Below are 14214 nucleotides of genomic sequence, written 5' to 3' on the forward strand. Positions count from 1 at the left end.
TTCAATTAATTTAATTTTATGCATTAAAAGCCAGCATTAGACATGGTTCTGCAGATAAAATTTCATTTCGTAGTAGCATCAGTGTTTTGTGTGGAGTTTTCTGTCCCAGGATTCCAGGATTTACCCAGGATTAAAAAAAATAATAATAATATACTGGGAAAGTGTTATTTCTCATTTAAAGTGTTCTTTGCCATTTATCCTTATTGTTCTTTATCGGTACTTTTCATGGTTTTAAAGAAGCATAAGTTTAGCTAATTATAACAGCTAAGATTTAATGTTAAATAATTATAGTGGTCTCAGACAGTTTTTAAATTCTGTAGAGTGGGATCAACTGATGATGTTACCAACAGCAAATTCTAAGTGGGAAGCATTCAAGGAATTAATCGTGGAAGCTACTAAAAGTTTCTTACGTATTAAAAAATATTGTTCAAGGTTTAGGTCTAATTGGTTGTCAAATGAACTAATAAGACTCACGACAGAGAAGAAAAATGCATGGGATGCATATAAATTATCAGGCGACACAGAAGCCTATAGCAGATATAAGCTAGTCTATAATCAAGTCACAAAGGAGGTTAGGCAGACACAGGCAGATTACGAGAAATCTTTGGCAAAAGATGCTAAGAAAAACAGCAAGGATTTCTTTACTTATATAAACTCTAAAAGGAAGGGGGTGAATTTGATTGGTCCACGTGATATCGATGGTTCGAGTGTTGATGATCCTGCTCAGATAGCAAACAAACTAAATGAGTATTCTGTATCTACATTCACACATGAGCAGTTATTAAGGTTTGAAAATACCAGAAGGTTATCAAATTGTAGTAGGGTGCTAAATGATTTTGTAATAACTGAGAGCAAAGTGGAGGAGAAATTTTTGAAGTTAAACATAAAAAAGGCACCCGGGGGCAGATGGAATCTGTCCAGTTATATTGAAGGAGGCAGCGAGAGAAGTAAGCAAACCCTTAGCCATAATTATGAGAGCATCCTTGTACTCAAGGGAAGTTCCCATGGACTGGAGATGTGCAAATGTATCTCCAACTCACAAAGGGGGACAAAGGGTGACACAAGTAATTACAGGGTGTTTCAGTTAAACGTTTCAGAACTTCTAAGAGGGGTAGGGTACATCCTGACAACTCGAAATCATATAGCAATGTGGGGTCGGAAATGCTTTCCTGAAGCGGTGTTGTACACAGAAGCACCATAAAGAAAAGAGACCGTAAGTGAGAAATCGTTTTAATAATACATGAAAAGAAGCAAAAGGTACATAGATTAAAGTAAGTGTTCGAAGTTTCTTCCACGGGCTACAATGCACACCTCACATCTCCGACGCATGGACATCCGAACATTCTGGAATACTCCAGGCGAATTTCGAATTTCTTCGGCAGCTACTGCGATTCTTGCAACCAGCTCCTCAGCATTGTCAACAGGGGTGTCATAAACTAGCGATTTCATATGACCGTGAAAATTCCTTCACAAGGGAAGGAATTTTCAACACGCATAATGACCATATCTGGGCGGTCGAGAACCCGCATGCAATACGACGTCGTGCAGCACAGATTCGATTTTCGGTCAATGTATGGGCCGGTATTATGGGAGATCACCTCATCGGACCTTACCTGTTACCGTGTCGTCTAACCGGACCTATCTACTTGATCTTTCTGCAGCAAGTATTGCCACAACTTTTGAGAGATGAACAGATTTCTGCATCGACGCAACAGACAATGTGGTTCCAACACGATGGAGCCCCTGCCCATTATAGCGGAGATGTTCGTAACTACCTGGATGTCACATTTGGTCAACAGTGGATCGGACGTGGTGGTCCCGTGCGTTGGCCTGCTCGGTCACCCGACCTATCATGTCTTGATTTTTATTTCTGGGGTCATATGAAATCGCTAGTTTATGACACCCCTGTTGACAATGCTGAGGAGCTGGTTGCAAGAATCGCAGTAGCTGCCGAAGAAATTCGAAATTCGCCTGGAGTATTCCAGAATGTTCGGATGTCCATGCGTCGGAAATGTGAGGCGTGCATTGTAGCCCGTGGAAGAAACTTCGAACACTTACTTTAATCCATGTACCTTTTGCTTCTTTTCATGTATTATTAAAACGATTTCTCACTTACGGTCTCTTTTCTTTATGGTGCTTCTGTGTACAACACCGCTTCAGGAAAGCATTTCCGACCCCACATTGCTATATGATTTCGAGTTGTCAGGATGTACCCTACCCCTCTTAGAAGTTCTGAAACGTTTAACTGAAACACCCTGTATAGACTAACTGGTCTGTATAATACATATATAACTTCTGTTCGAGGTAAAATATTGGAGTCACTGGTTAAAGATGCATTGCAGGGTTATCTAGACAAAACTACAGCAAAAATTCAGACATAGGATGGGTTTGTTAAGAGAAAGTCTTGTCTGACAAATTTGATTGGATATTATGATGTGTTTACAAAGGAACTGGATAAAATTAATTTTGATCCATATACTTAGATTTCAGGAAAGCTTCTGACACGGTTGCATATGGAAGACTACTGTACAAATTGGAGTATAATGGTATTAAGGGTAAGTTGGTACAATGGATAAAAGGATGGTTGAGTGGGAGAAGACAGAGGGTGATAATCAATGGGTGCTGCTCTTCGTGGATTAATGTTATTAGTGGAGTCCCACAGTGTTCGGTGTTAAGTCCACTGTTGTTTTGTATATTTATCAGTGATATTGATGAACATATATCCGGCTTAGTGTCGAAGTTTGCAGATGATACAAAGGTTGGCAGGGTTGATAATGACGGTAATGGCAGTGTGCTGCTGCAACAGGATCTAGAAAATTTGGGAAGATGGGCTGAGAAGTGGCAACTGAAGTTTAACCTTGACAAATGCAAAGTACTGTATATGGGTAGAAGTATCCCCAGAGAAACGTGCCAACTGTGTGGTACTACACTTAAGGTGATAGAAAATGAAAAAGACCTGGGAGTAATTGTACAGTCAGATATGAAGTTTTCTGAGCAATACAGACAGACAGCCAGGCCAGGTCATGGGGTTTTGTCAACGATATAGAGGAATTTTGCTAGCAGGGAAAAGGAGGAGATTATCCCTCTGTATAAGGCAGTTGTCAGGCCACGGCTTGAGTACTGCGTACAGGTCTCGAGGCCTCATTTTAGGAAGGATGTAGATTTGCTTGAGCTTGTACAGAGAAGGGCAACAAGATTGGTGAGGGGAATGAAGGGATCCTCTTACCAAGAGAGGCTTAAGTTCTGCAAATTGCAGTGGCTGGAGACTAGGCACCTGCGAGGTGATCTGATTGAGGTATTATAAGGCCTTGAATGAGTTGAGCATGCTGAATTCTGATGGGATTCTGCCACTTGTTCAGATTAAGAACCTAAGGGGGGCATGAATTCAAATTGAGGAAAGACAGACGTAGAGTAAATGTGTGGAAATTTGCCTTTAGCCAGCGGGTGGTTAAATGCTGGAACGGACTTTCGTGTGTCGTTGTGGAAGTTCATAGGTTAAATAAATTTAAGGAGCAGCTGGACAAACATTTAGAGGGAATTGTTTTGTAAAATTTTTTTTTTTTGAATGATTCTGCATAAGCTCATACACTTCCTTTCTTGCATCACATGCCACTACTACTACTATTATAATTTTTTTTTTTTTTTTTTTTTTCTCAGCGCAAAGTCAGGTGAGTAAAGCAAGCATTATTTTTAAGAATTTAGGGATCTATATGTGCATATGTTTTCATGTATTTTAAGGTCAGAAAAAAAAGGAAGTCGGTTTGAGTTCTGCAGTTTGTATGTATATACACCGATGAGCCAAAACATTAGGACCACCTACCTAATATGATGTTGGACGTCCACTAACTGGGTACTAACATCCTAATATGATGTTAGTACCCAGCGAGGCATGGATGCTACAAGATTTCTAAATGTGTCTTCTGGTATCTGGTACCAACACATAACGAGCAGATCATTTAACTTCTGTAAGGTCCTTGGTTGGGATTCCGCAGATCAGAGTTTCTGTTACAAAACAAACCACAGATGCTCGATGGAATTGATGTCTGGGAATTTGTAGGCTAAGGAAATACCTGGAAGTCTTTCTCGTGTTCTGCGAACCAGTCTCGAACAATCCGGGCAGTGTGGCGTGGGGCATTATCCTGCTGAAAGACGGCACCACCAGAGGGAAGACCGATGCCATGACAGGGTGTTCTTGGTAGTAGCAGTAGTAGTAGAGGCATGTGATGCAAGAAAGCAAGTGTATGAGCTTATGCTGCATCGGCCAAAAAAAAAAATCACACCATTCCCTCCAAATGCCTGTCCAGTTCCTCCTTAAATTTATTCAATCTATCAACTTCCACAACGACAGATGGAAGTTTGTTCCAGCAATTAACCAACCGCTGGCTAAAGGCAAATTTCTGCACATCTATTCTACATCTGTCTTTTCTTAATTTGAATTTATGCCCCCTTAGGTTCGTAATCTGAAAAGTGGAAGGAACCCATCAGAATTCAGCGTGCTCAACCCATTCAAGGCCTTATACACCTCAGTCAGATCACCGTGCAGGTGCCTAGTCTCCAGCCACTGCAATTTGCAGAACTTAAGCCTCTCTTGGTAAGAGGATCCCTTCATTCCCCTCACCAATCTTGTTGCCCTTCTCTGTACACGCTGAAGTAAATCTACATCCTTCCTAAAACGAGGCCCCTAGACCTGTACGCAGTACTCAAGGCGTGGCCTGACCATTGCCTTATAGAGAGGCACAATCACCTCCTTCTCCCTGCTAGCAAAATTCCTATATATCATTGACAAAACCCCATGACCTGCCCTGGCAGCCTGTCTGCATTGCTCAGAAAACTTCATATCTGACTGCACAATTACTCCCAGGTCTTTTTCATTTTCTACCACCTTAAGCGTAGTACCCCACAGTTGGTACATTTCTCTGGGGTTACTTCTACACATGTGCAGTACTTTTCCTTTGTCAAGGTTAAACTTCTGTTGCCACTTCTTAGCCCATCTGCCCAAATTATCTAGATCCTGTTGCAGTAGCACACTGCCATTACTGTCATTAACAACCCTGCCAACCTTTGTATCATCCGAAACTTCGACATTAAGCCTGATATACCTTCATCAATATCATTGATAAATATACAAAACAACAGTGGACCTAACACCGAACCCTGTGGGACTCCACTAATAACATTAGTCCACGAAGACCAGCACCCATTGATTGCCACCCTCTGTCTTCTCCCACTTAACCATCCTTTTATCCATTGTAGCAACTTACCCTTAATACCATTCTGCTCCAATTTGTACAATAGTCTTTCATGCGCAACACGCAACAGTGTCAGAATCTGTCCTGAAATCCAAATATATGATATCAAAATTATTTTTTGTATCCAGTTCCTTTGTAACCACATCATAATATTCTAACAAATTTGTCAGACAAGACTTTCCCTTAACAAACCCATGCTGTGTCTGAATTATTGCTGTAGTCTTGTCTAGATGATCCTGTAATGCATCTTTAAACAGTGACTCCATTATTTTACCCGGAACAGAAGTTAAACTACTGGTCTGTAATTACTTGTGTCACCCTTCGATCCCCCTTTGTGAATTGGGGATACATTTGCACATCTCCAGTCCGTGGGAACCTCCCCTGTGTCCAAGGATACTCTCATAATTATGGCTAAGGATTTGCTTAGTTGCTTTGCCTCCTCCTTTAATATAACTGGATAGATCCCATCCACCCCAGGTGCTCTTCTTATGTTTAACTTCAACAATTTCTCCTCCACTTTGCTTTCAGTTATTACAAAATCATTAAGTATCCTGCTACAATTTGATAACCCTTCTGCCATTTTCAAACCTTAATAATTCCTCATGAGGACATCACCCAGAGCATGATACCGCTGCTACCAGCTTGTTTTTCTCTCACAGTGCATCCAGGCGGCATCACTTTCCCAGGTAAATGATGCACATGTACCCAGCCGTCCATAAGGTGCAACAGGAAATGTGATTCATCGGACCAGACGACCTTCTTCCAATCAATCAAGGTCCAGTTTCAAAGCTTGCGTGCCATTGTAGGCACTGTTGCCAGTGGACCGTGGTTATTAGCATGGGCACGCGGAGCAGCCTGCGGCTAAGCAGCAGGGTTCTATGTACTGTTTGTTGTGACACATTACTCACGTCATCAGCATTCCAGTTACCGGCGAGTTGTGCCACAGTCGCCCTTCTATTGCCACATACCATCCAGAAGAGCCTTTGCTCACCTTGAGCATCGATGAGCTGTGGTTGTCCAACATCTCGGTGGCAGTTTGTTGGTTCCCCCTCCTCGGAACACTTTCGGTAGGTACTACCACGGCTGACCATGAGCATCCCACCAGCTGTTCCGTTTCAGATATGCTCTGACCTAGTCGGCTGGCCATTAAAATTTGGCCTTTTTCAAACTCACTTAAGTCCACTGCCTTTCCCATCTGAAAAACAAGAGTAACACTGATTAACAGAGCGCGCCTCCATAGTCAGGTGGGAAGGAGCAGCAGTGCCTAGCACACGCTTCTTGATTAGACCGGGGTTTGAGCCCATCACCACCAAATACGGAGGGTGCGGAAAGGTCAGGGAATGACCACTGCATATCCCGGAGCAATATGGCCTTAGTTGCTAATGCTCCTAAAAACCAAATAACAAACAAATGATTAACAGAGCTCAGTATCATTGAATCTTTTTTGTTTTTTTTTTTTTTGTATTTATAAATTAAATAATTTTTTAAGGAAAAGATTAACGAGAAAGCTGTTTCTGAAAGTTTTCTAATTTCCAATAACTTTTTTCTGAGTCAAGTTAAAAAAATGAAAGATATAAAAATTTTATTACATACTTCCAAATTCTAACTGAATGGTTCTACCATCCTGAAAATCATGTTTTTTTTTTGTTGTTGTTATGCATTACTTAGTTTGCTATATACAGGTAGTTCTCGACTTTACGAGGTAATTCGTTCCTAGCTCGTAAAGCTGGAATTTATTTCCCATAGACATAAGGTTAAAAATAAGGATTACGTTCGCAAGAATGAAATTAGTTAGCTAATTAGTTTGTTAACAATTAATGATTTTTCAAAAGAAATGAAAATGTAACCTGTGAAATCAAGCAAATTATAATAATAGAGAAATTATTTCCAAATTACAAATGTTAAAGAATATTTATTCTTCATCATCATCGACTAAATGCACACTCATTCATCACTCATTATTGGCTAGCACTCGTTGGTTTGTTGCACAAGGTGTCATCTTCTTCAGAAATGTTTCGAGAGGCTATTGTTTCCAAGATAATCTTCTGTTTTAATTATAAATTTCACGACTGCATGCAGAAGCATTTTTTAATAGCACACACAAATTGCAACTAACGTGATTAGCTTGGAGTAACAAGTTTAAGAAGCTTAAAAAAAAGGAATGAAGAGAAGATTCTGAAAATTTATTTATGTTTTTTATACAATTGAAGATTTCCGTAAAGGGGGAAACACATTTCACCATAATAATGTAAAAAACACACAATTCCAGCTATCGGTATTTTCGCAAATGCAAGAAGATCGAGTTTAATACCCTTTTTTAATTGCTTGCAGTAACAGAAAATCCCAATAAACCTGAAAGTGCAAATTGTTTTTATTGTTTTATGGTCGTGACCTCCAGAAACATACTTTAGTTTCTGGAAAGTCGTTTAAAATTGATTCTTATAACGGAACATATGATAACAATGAAAGTGTAGTGCATTTTAATGATTTGAATTGGTAATTAGTATAATTTAAAACCACGCTCACAACCTTTTATATGGCCTTAAGGTCATGCTCGTGAACTTAAAAATGACATTTTAGAGAGATAAATATCTTAACTATACAGCGAAAATTTCATCTTCCGAGATCTTGTAACGAATTACAAAAAAACAATGTGCTATTGGGTTCACATTACGATATTTTAATGAAATGATGGTGTCTCTGGAACTGATTAATATCGTAAAGTGGGGTACACTGTATTGTATAGCTATGCACGTGGTTTGGAATGCGGTATTTATGAATGTTTAGTATTCATTTTTTGCAATTAATATTCATATTTTCGATTTTGTTGATACTTGATACTTGGGGGAAAAAACTCGTAAACCCTGGAACTCGTAAAGCGTGAACTGCCTTCATACGCAGTAATATATTCTTTTCAAGCAGCTTCCACTGTTAATCTTTTCTGTAAATAGGGACTGATTTATGAGCAAAAAAAAGAAAACAAAGGGGAGAAACAGATTTTTATGTGAGTAATGAGTTTTTATTTTAGTTACCAAGAACAATTCATTTTATGTAATTACAAAGTTTATATAAAGCATTAACATGGAAAAGAGAAATGTTTTTTTTTTTTTTGATGGACTATGGGTATCACAGCAAATTTTATCTCAAGATGTGGATACCCTTTCTGTATCAAGTATGCACAATAATATCTAATAAACAACATAAGGCTTATTTTAACAGTATGAACCATAGCTATAGTGCTCAGTACATTCTATGATGATAGTAATATTTGTAAAAGAATAAGAGAAGTTTAACTCAATATGGTATGTAGAACATTTCCGTATGATACTCTCCAGAAATTAAAACGAAAACAATTAAAAAATCGAAAATCTTACATTACACTAAAAAATAACTAACAGTAATTAAAAATTAAATGAACACAATTAGAAATCCAATTTAATGTAATTAAAAATTAAGAAAAAAATAAATTTAATGAAAAAAAAATTGCAAATGATTTTCCTTCCTGAAGCTGACAATGCTTTTCGACCGTATGTAATGAACACAGGAATGAAAATTACCGAATAGGTGTGAGCATGGAACTTAAATAGGGATTATTTGTCTTCGCGCATGTGCGTAAAGGACCATGAGTCAGAGATTAGATATGGCCCTGCAAACATTAACAGAATTCTCATGTAATTTTGATGGTTTCTGCAATTAATAATTTCCTATAATTACATTGGACACTAAGTATTTCGGCCTCATTAAATAAATCAGTGTTTTTCATTAATGGCATGAAAAGCTAATTCACAAGAATTAGCTTTTCAAGTTAATGAGAAGCATGAACTGAGGCTGTGTGTGTTGATTAACGTGGAAATTCAGAGGAAATCGTGTAGAACCCTGATAAGACAATTTGCAATCACCACAAGAAATGTATACTAGGTCATTTATTTGTGTTGCGAACGAGGAAAGAGCTGAGCGATTGTTCAGTATAGTGTGTAATTTCTGTACTACAATTTTAAATTTGGTATCTTTAAAGAACCTGTTAGGTTGTTTGTGCCACAGTTCAACATATGGGACAGAAATAAAGTTTTTTTTGATATTACTATTGTTGGTTGGTGTATTTTTTTGTATTCTATCCTGAGCTTGTACCCTAATTCTGTTTATTGTAGCAAGTGGATAATCCCTGTTTAAGATTGAGAAATTGATTAAAGATAATCGATCTTTTGTAGGTGAATGGGTGATAACTGTTATAATGCAGAAGCATACCAGTGTTTGTAGGTTTACGATAGATGTTAACTTGGATTTTATTCGCGTCTGGAGAAAGCATGAAATTGAGAAAATTTAATGACTTTGAAAATTTATCTATTACAGTTTTTATTTCAGAAAAAATATCCTGCGCACCAGTTTTTCCTTTCATAGGAATTATTTCCAATAATTCCTCAATTACTTCAAATTCATCAGTATCACCTAGTACAAAAATGACAGATTGTGCTATATCTGTGATGTCAGTACTCTCATCAACTGCTATTGAGAATGCTGCAAAATCTGTACTTTTTTCTTTTAACTGACATCGTAAATCACTAGCGATTTCGTTAATACGTTCTGCTACCATGTTGGCTGACAAACTAATATTTTTAAATAATTGTTGTTTGTCAGGACAAAGAAGTTCAGCAGACTTAATCAAACAATCTTTAAGGAATTTGCTATCAGGAAATGGTTTTGATTATTTTGCAATGATGTGTGCGAGAGCAAATCTTGTGTGAACTGTTGCATCACTGGATTTATTTGCTTCAGTAAAAAAAAATTGTTGTCGTTGTAAGCCAGAAAGTATAACTTTTCTTCCCTCAATTTGCCTTCCAACATTTCAAATTTTTCTTTATGATTTGTTTCGTGATGGCGACGTAAATTGTATTCTTTTGGAACTGATATTCCCTTATTACAAATAAAACATACAATTTTATTGCGCACAACACCACAAAAGTACATAATTTCCCATTTATCTTGAAAAACACGTCCTTCTTTGTCCACTTTTCTTTTACCCTTTGTTAAAGACATGGCTTGCAGTTTAATCTCTTAATTAAAATCACTGTTATATTTTATTTACAACTTTAATTTAACAAGATGAATTTTCTTATGAAAGCAACACTCAAAAGTTACGCACAGTTCTAAACGATAGGTATTGATATAATGTAGAATCTAGAGTATATCAATACTTATCGTTTATCATTAGATCTATATTGTAGATCTAACAACAAGCACAAATAAACAGGTTTTATAAGCCGTACGTTAGTTTGTCTACATCTAAATAACAATATGAACTGCGCAGCTGCGCTAATCAGCTGGTGACTGACTCAAGGAAAATATATATCAGAAGTACCAACTTGATAGAAAAAATCGGAAGTTCTTGACGTGGGATGTTCTCCCACCTTACCCCAGTCATGTGGCCTACCATATAGTGACAAAGACAAAGCCCCAACCTATTCATTCTATCTCTTTTTCCTTCAGTAGCAGTCGCGCACATAAGCTCAGTCCATATCTCTATGTCTCTAAAACTATAAGCACCGTATTTACAACAAATAAATAAGTGAAATGTATTCACGGGCCGTATAAAATTGCTTTGGGGGCCGGATGCGGCCCACGGGCCGCCAGTTTGAGACCACTGGGATAAAGGATTCCATTCTTGCAAGAATAATTTCACTGACAAGAATAATTTCTGTGTGACTGACACAATCTGAGCAAACGTTGACATCAGAAGTTTTGAAACAGTAATCCAACCCAGGAAAAGAAGAAAAGAAATCTCGCAGATCATGCCATTTTGCATTCTTGTAATGCCAAACAACACAAGGTTGGGAATAGCCATGAGATAAAGGCTCCATTGGAGAAGAGACAATCACCAAGTTGTGATCTAGGGTGCGTACAGGACCTCTCACTTCGACCGTGTACTTAGAAGGGTTGTTTTTGAGAAAAAGATCAAACGTGCTGGCTGTATGGTTAGGATTGTCTAGTATTCTTGTAGCTAAATGAACAATCTGTGCAAGGTCATTAGTAATTGCAAAAGCCTCAGCATCTCGACATCTCGTGACTAGAAAATGGAAGCCAGCTGGAGTTGTGAACATTAAAATTACCAAGGAAAATTACCTCACTGTTAGGAAAGTTGGACTAGAGAAAGTCAAGTTGCCAAGGTCAAAAAGCTCCAAGTGATTATAGTGAAGTTGGGAGAACAGTAGAGACAACAGATGAATTCGATACAATGAGGTAGAGAGATTTTAAGCCAGAGAAGATCGAAAAGAGGAGATTCCAAATTACCAAGTCTCTGACAGGGAATATCGGAACGGACATATGCACAAGTACCACCTTTGAGGCAAAAGTAATCACACAGCAAATAATTTGGGCAACTTAGATGGGCAGTAGTTGAATCAACCAATAACTGAGATTCTGTCAGAAAAAGTACGTGGGGTTTGGCAGACTGCAAGTGGAAATGGACATCGTTGAGATTAGAATTGAGACCACGTATATTTGTGAAATGAACTAGGAAGTGTTTGGGAGGTTTAGATATTGTCGCAGATGAGCTTACTCTATTAGTTTGACAATTCATGGTGTATTCAATAGTAAGAAAAAGTGGGTAGGACCTGCTGTATGAAGTAATGAAATTTTTGGATATGGTGTACACGTGGTAAGAATATACCCAGATTCTTGACATAACGTGGTGTCGACAATGCCACCCGCATACACTACTTGGACTCCCTCACTGTCTGGCAGAGTAGAGGTAGCAAAATTATACCCTAGCTGATCCGGAAGCCTCCTAGAGAGTTACCAATTGGTTCGGTCCAATGTACTAACTAGCGGCTGGCCTGCAAACATCGTTTTGAGCTGTACCCTCAAAATGTAAGGAAGATTGGATCTTGCCACAGTGTTCATCATAACCTCAAAAGTCATCAGTCATACTGCATGTTGGAAGAAATGGGGAAGGGATGACCAGAACTTAGCTCTGGAGACTAAACATAGGTTCCACCACTTCAAGCCTCCAGTAAGCAAAGTGGTGGCATTGCACAGGTTGATGAGAATCATCTACCACCTAGTACTGCCTGGTAACACAGAGGGGCGGCATTCCTCCGTGTGTTGTAGGTGCCCACACCACATGGAGGAAAGTTTTCTACGTACCATATTGAGGTAAACATCTCTTATTATATTACAAATATTGATATCAACGTAGAACATATTGAGCATTATAGCTCTGGTTCATACTGTCAAATTCATTTTTAATCTCTTATTGACTATTTCACTTCCTTTCTCTCCAGTTTGAACCTATCGATACACACAATTATGGGGGATTTTTTGAATACCTTGGTGCAAAATTACATTAGATTAACACTAAGATACTCGGCCCAAAGTAACCATATTTCTTTTCTAAAGTATTTCTTTCAAAACAACATTGTTCCCAAGTTTGCCAGGGGCAATTTAAAACATAGCATTTCGGGCGTTAAGGAACTAGCACTTGCCACATCGGGTAATATAGTTAAGCTTTCCTTAAGATCTCGATATTCTTATAAACAGAAATACCTTTCCCAAGTTAGGAACATCACAACAAATTTAAAAATTATCTGCATCCTAAGAATTGGTCTGTATTGAAGACCTCCATAGATTTGCAACGTGAAGCACAGGCTTTAGAAATAAAAATGACACGTTAACAAATTGAATACATTATTGGGATGGTCAAGACACATTCATACAAGTTCTAATACATTGTCGCGAGCTTGTGACCAAATGCATACGAGTTGTGTGATCCCCCCCCCATACGTACAACGATCTTCTGCAGAATACTTCAGCTAATTCGCAAACACCCCCTTGCCCAACATTAAACGAACCGACATATCAACAGGTTACAAATCTTTCCTCGTATATGCTATCACTGGAGCAGATTTCACTTTTATCCAAGGAATTAAATTACAATTTACCACCTCGAAAACTAGCTAAAAAACAGTGCGCAATTGATATTGAATTTGGACTTCATAATATTCCACAAAAAGATTTATTTATTCAAAAAGTTAACCAGATGTGAATAACATAAAAGAAATGCAGCTTGCTAAATTGTATAAACATGACAGTTCACCTTTAGTTGAATTCTGGGAAAAAAAAGACATTATTATTCAGAGAGCTGATAAAGGAGATAGAGTGGTAATACTCAATAAACCTGATTATATTAATAAGGTAGAGTCAGTTGTATCAGATACCTCCACTTATCTTGAAGTAGACTATTTATCTAGGTGCCTCCGTAGCCAAGTGGGAAGGAGCAGCAGTGCGTAGCACACACTTCTTGATTAGACCGGGGTTCGAGCCCGTCACCACAAATACGGGGGATGCGGAAAGGTCAGGGAATGACCCCCTGCATATCCCCGGAGCAATATGGCCTTAGTTGCTAATGGTCCTAAAAACCAAATAACAAACAAACAAACAACAAGCACTATTTATCAGTTTGGTCAATCAATACAATAAAATGTTAACCATGTATCGAAAAAAAACAATTACATTACTATGGTTCAGTTAAAGGAATTGAAGGCCGGAACATACAGGATTCCTGCACCTTTCAGTCATAAGACCGGATTTCCTATTCGGCCTATTGTTTCCTTCAGAAATTCGGCATTTTCATCCTTGGCCACACGTGTATATAGCATTATAAAACCATTTAGACAGGTGATACAATTTGGGATTAAGAACTACGATACACCTTAATAACATTAAGGAGTGTAGATTTGGCGGTAATGATAATTTATTCTTCCTAGATGTTACTCGTTATATACGAATGTGAACATTAAATACACATTAGATATTCTTTGGTATGTTAAGTAATAACTTGATACCAATTAATTATACAAAGCTTCCTATTAAGGAAATTTTTCACTTAATTAAACTTTTAGTTGAAGCCAACTATATCACCTTTCAAGACAAATTATACAAACAAATTTTTGGTTTGCCAATGGGATTAAGC

The 14214-nt window shown here is 38.0% G+C and overlaps 1 protein-coding gene across 3 annotated transcripts in view; it reads left to right on the forward strand.

The window, feature by feature from the left end:
* The window catches only part of ida (anaphase promoting complex subunit 5 ida), a 435748-nt gene that overhangs the window by 224855 nt on the left and 196679 nt on the right, over positions 1-14214 (forward strand). The window lies entirely within an intron of this gene.

This window comes from Mastigoproctus giganteus, chromosome 4 (genome assembly GCF_048544385.1).
Source record: "Mastigoproctus giganteus isolate SK-2022 chromosome 4, ASM4854438v1, whole genome shotgun sequence".
Classification (NCBI taxonomy): domain Eukaryota; kingdom Metazoa; phylum Arthropoda; class Arachnida; order Uropygi; family Thelyphonidae; genus Mastigoproctus; species Mastigoproctus giganteus.